Genomic DNA, 5581 nt, shown 5'->3' with positions numbered 1-5581 from the left:
TCACAGTGTCTTTAAGTTTGTTTTAGTGTTGCTCCCTTCAGTAAACAGGTAAAATGCATGCTCTGTGGAGTTCAAGTTTGGGGATTGCAATTTTACATACAAGACCGAAGCAGTCACATTTTTAGCTAAATGCATATTTCAGTTTGTTACAGTATGATGTGTGAAATGGTTTCCGTCGTGCGTGAGAGAGCATTTCAGTAGTTTGCCGAATAGGCTTTCAGGAGTGATGGGTAGATGAGTCCTCATGAAGCATTGTAGCACATTGGGAAAACTGTATTGATAGTCTGTTGGTACTGTGTCATTCTGTAGCTCAATAAGACACCTGCTGGATATTACAAAATTGCACTGCAGGCAACCGATTTGCAATTTTGTTTAGTTATGTTTGTATTGCATGTTATTTTGCATTAGCCTATTTATATTTCAATCTAAGTTTAAAATATGCAGTCAATAATTATGAACATGCGTCAATGTTGAAATTAGAGTGGAAGTGTCGTGATTGTGAACTGATGTTGCGTATTTAGTACGTCTACTTTGAGGCAGAGAGTTCTTAAGATTATTTTTCTATGTACATTTTTATTAAAATGATTTCCTCAGTGTTTTGGTGATACAATGATTCTTTTTTTCAGCAATTAAGCTTTGGAAAACATTCTCACTTGGTAGTGATGTGGCTGGTGTGCCTAAAAACAGTGGAGATAGTCAAAAGAGATTAATCGATAGATTGATACTAAAGTAATTGCAGTGGTGGGGGTCAAGGCCTTATCTGCTGGCCTAACATAATCAAGAAAAACACGATCATATTCTTCACATTGATGTCATATATCCTAATGTTGTATTTTTAGGTGAGAGTTTTTACCCAATCAGAATTCAGCTAGCTTGTGTTGCCAGGCAGATTTCACAATACCAGTAGCATGCACTATTCGTCCGAGGCCTTCAGATACAATCGTGCAGGCATCTGTTCTGTCAAATTCAAAGAGCTTTCAGAGTTGATAGACAGTTGCGATAGCCAATCAGATCACGAGTTGGTTACAGTGAGCCTTTTCGCTGGCCTTACACTGAAGGTGATGAATGCGTTTTATTATTGCATCCTCACTCGTGAGGGGGCAGCACTCTGCGGAATCAACACACCCGGAAGTCATAACTGGCGAACATTCGAAAATGTAAAATATATTTTAGCTTTTTTTTTTTTTTTTAAACCATAGTGACCAAAGGAGGGAAAAGTGTGGATTTAATTGTAGATACACTTGCGAGGCCATTTTCACGACGGACCTTTCAAGAGAAGCTAGGTTGTCCAACACTCACTCAGTACTGTATATGTGTGTTTCTGTATATTATTTGTCTAGCCGTGGTGTCATAAATTATGGTAATATGAGGGGGGGTTATTTCAAGTTGGCCTAAGTAGGACTTCACTGAAGGTATGAAATGCACGGCCCGCCAGTGAATGATTGAATATCTCAAATATTTTCTATACAGATTTTTCTGTTAGGCGAGATTTGATGGCTCATAATGTGTTTCAGAAATATTTGTGGAAGTTTCAAATTTGATTTTAAAAATGAAAAAAAAACAACAATGCAAACCGCAAAACTAATTGTTAAGATCAGGTTCAGTGGTGACTTAATTCCGTTGAATTCGTCTCTGCGTGGTGGGGAATAAGTGGGACAAAGTTCTCTCCTATGCAGCTTCCAAACTGGCTTGTTTATTTTTGCATTTTCATCAACTCACTCGACAAATAAACTTGCGCTCCCCGCTCTGCTTGCATCTCGCAACAGAGCGTCAACTTGACAGTACTACAGTACTGTAACAAGGGCGCACCCATAGATCAATGCTTAACACTATTTAACACCGTAATTAATACTCATTTACTTTCATACACCTCATCTGCGATTGAATTTGTTGTTTTTCATTGAAATTGTGCAGCCGTTGACCATTGAGCTAAACGTCCCGCACCTGAAGTCAAGCCGCTTGCACCCTACGGAAAGTGATACTAACATCTTCAATAACTAGCTCAATTTATGTTGTTTTTTTCAGGAAAATTATATTAGCTTGTATTTTCTATTTTATCAATTTGTTTTGGAGAAATTAATACAAAACTAAGGTGTTTAAAAACACCTCTTGGGAATGAGTCATGGTGGTAGTCTTAGGAGGGACCGATCAAAATTTGTCCATTCACGGTCATTGTAAATATGTTGCTGATAACGGCAAAATAATGGGACCAGCCAGCCCTAAATGTATGTGGACATCTCTACTTAGGCCCACTTCAACGTCTGAAAGCATCAAATAACGATCACTACAGAGTCTTTTGGGGGCGGATTTTGGTACGGATGTGATTTTTACATGCAAACCTATTATTTAAGTGCCAATGTTAAGGTCAATCAAATGTCCCTTTAAAGAAAACAAATATCTTATTTGTTGAGATCAAATTTGTCCAACAAGGTACACTCCTTTATTCTTCTTTTGGGATCCCTATCACACTGACTTGAAGGGAGAAACCGAGCTTCAAAAGATGAGTAATTCATCAGGCAGAGACGCAACACTTTGACAGATGCTGTAAGGAGAAAAGGTTATCGAGTCGGGAGTTGTATTGTAACTGACTTCATTTTATCAGCTGTCATTCCGAGTGGACGTTTGATGACGCCCGGCCCTGCTACAACAAGTACTGCCCTGTTAAAGTGTCATCGGTTGATAAAAATCGTGAAAATTAATTTTTAATTTTTTTTTGTTGTTGTTGGCGTAATGGTGCACAGGTATATACGGACAGTGCTGATGTCGCAGAGTAACCTTGGGCGCCGAATTGCACATCTTCCTTGTGGAGGCCAGGGATAGGGGTATGGTATGCAGGCATGACTGCGTTGTTTGCCTGGGCATCTACAGCAGCGCGGTAGTCAATTACTAAGTGGATGCCGTTGATTTCGTAGCGCGAGAGTGCGTCAGCGACTGGATTTTTCTCGAAAGGTAGGTCTTCAACCTCACAACCAGATTCCACTGTGGGCGACAGTTGTCGCTGTTGTCGTGAGACCAGGCATCAGAAGCCTTGTAAAATGTGTGGATGAGTGGACGATTGCGCGAATTGTGAAGGGTGCATCGTCGAGAAGGTGGCAAAAGTGTCGAACTGCAAGGTGAACAGCTAGTAACTCTCGGTCAAAAGTACTGTGTTTCTTCTTCGTTGGGCATAACTTGCGGCTGAATAAACCAAGAGGCTTTTTTCTACGACTACTACGACAACTCTGACAGGGACGTGACAGGCATCCCTTGAAAGCGTGAGAGTGGTGCCGGGTCGGGAAACAACAACATGGTGGCGTTGGCCAGCGCCAGCTTTGCGGCATCAAAAGCACATTGTTGTGTGTCGCCCCACTGCAGTGTCCTTGGCTTGCCAGTCTGGACCTTAAACAGCAGAGCCATTACTGTCGCAATGTCGGGCAGGAAACCGTGGAAGTAATTCACCATGCCGATGAATTCCTGTGGGCCCTTCACAGCTGTCGGTGTCGGGAGCTCACTGACGGCGGCTACTTTGTTATGGAGGGTTGCGTACACCGGACGCCAAGATCTCGTGGCCCAGGTATTCCACCTTGGACATAATGTGCACTTATCTGGGTGCAGAACCAGACCGTTGTCTTACAGGAGCTGCAGGACAGTGATACGTGGCCTTGGTGTTCCTCTTCGCTTTTGGAGTAGATCAAAATGTCATCAATGTAGATGGCGCAGAAGGGAAGGGTGCCAAATATTTGATACATCAACAGTTGGAAAGTGGCACCTCTGTTCCTCAAGTCGAAGGTCGAGTAGTTGAATATGAACATGCCGAATGGAGTGTCGATGGTAGTCTTGGCGATGTCTTCTGGCTGTACGGGCTCCTGGAAGTACCCCTTCACCAGGTCCACTTTAGAGAACACTGGCATCATCCAACTGAGAGTTCAGGTCAGCCATCTTGGGCAATGGGTACTGGTCAGGCACAGTTTGGAGATTTAGATGGCGATAATCTTCATGTCCTCCAGGACCCATCAGGATGTAGAGCCCGCGGACTGGACGCCTTCTGCTACAGGCCCATCTGCCCAATCTCTAGGAAGGCCTGTTTACTGGCTTTTAGCTTTTCGGTAGACCAGCGTCGGAATTTGAACCGCTGGTCCGGAAGTCTGAATGTGGTGGTAAAAGCCTTTGCTGCTTGGCTGGGATTTTGACAAAGTTCCGGTTTGAACACTGCTGGAAAGTTTTTGTAGATGTGGTCGTAGTGGCCACCCGTCGTGGCGATGCAACTGCAAACCAAGCCTGTACTGTCATGACAGGCTTTGAGTGGCGTGGTTCGGTATGTGTCAACATTAAGTAGTTGGCGGTTGGTGAGAAAATCCGCACACAGAAGTAGCGTCTGCACGTCGGCGATGGTGAATTGCCGGTGTATTGTGTCCAGCCAATTTGAGTGGGATTGTGTGTGAACTGTACGTGGCAATGTCAGTCCCATTGGCAGCGAGGAGTTTCATCCGATTTAGGCCTATGGCATTGTGTTGGTCATCCGGTTCAACGGGGTAGATAGATTAGTTCACGCCTGTGTCGACCAAAAACTTTCATCGGGATAGGGCGTCAGTAAGGAAGAACAACCCATCGTGTCCTGGAACAGCATTCAATTGCGTCGTCCTGACACCGGCCGTCGGCGTGCTCACTGGCGACTGGCTCACTAGTTTTTTGCCCACTTGCAGCCAGGCAAACAGTTGTGAGCGGAGGTGCCACATTTATCATGGTAAAAGCATGTACCACACGGCAGAAACTGTCCACTTGATCAGTGACTACGCAGAACCGGGTTGGTCTCTGTCAGGCCTTAGATCTCATGGGTGTCAGCAACAGGTAGCGTTTGGATCCAGAGCTCGCGCATCAGGTCGACTTGTCTGTGCTTATTAGTTGATAGGTCAGTGATCGAGAGGCGAGAAAGTGCTTGCATTTCATTCCATACGTAGTGGGCAGTCCTGTCACCTAGCAGCTGAGGTGGGAAACGGAGCAGGTGCTGAGCTTGAGTACTCGGCAAAAGGGTGAATTCTCCGAGTAAGTATGCTTTTAAGTCACCATATTTGATCTCGTCTGGTTGGTCATCGAACGACGGCTTCCTTTTGTTCCTCTTCTAGTCGTAGCCATGTCGAAACCAGAGGGAATACTGACTCGGAATTCCAGCACGTATTCGGCTTTTGTCCATTTGTCTGTCACCTTACGTCGAAGAAATTGTACCTCCGCGCGGCGGAACCGGGCTCTTGTGTAGATAATGGCGAAATTTTCACTGCGATAGTATGAATGGTTGACGCCAAAGGCTGATAGGCTATGAAGTAGTAAGAAGTAAGTGTCTTCCAGATAAATATTCTAGCAGTGATACATTTGAGTGCCCTGCAACTGGCTGGCAACCAGTTCAGGGTGTAGTACGCCTTTCGCCCATAGTCAGCTGGGATAGGTTCCAGCACCCCCGCAATCCTGTACAGTGTACAGGATAAGCGGGGTGGATGATGACATGATACATCTGGAGTTGTTAGAGGACAGATTCCGACATCTTTTCATACTTTAGTCATTGTTATGTTTTAAACTAACTTTAATCTAATGCTAGTATTAGCCAACA

Source organism: Idiotropiscis lumnitzeri, chromosome 3, assembly GCF_059441095.1.
Source record: "Idiotropiscis lumnitzeri isolate Australia: NSW breed Sydney's pygmy pipehorse chromosome 3, RoL_Ilum_1.0, whole genome shotgun sequence".
NCBI classification, from domain to species: domain Eukaryota; kingdom Metazoa; phylum Chordata; class Actinopteri; order Syngnathiformes; family Syngnathidae; genus Idiotropiscis; species Idiotropiscis lumnitzeri.
The sequence above is the reverse complement of the archived record's forward strand: the minus strand, read 5'-3'. Positions refer to the sequence as shown.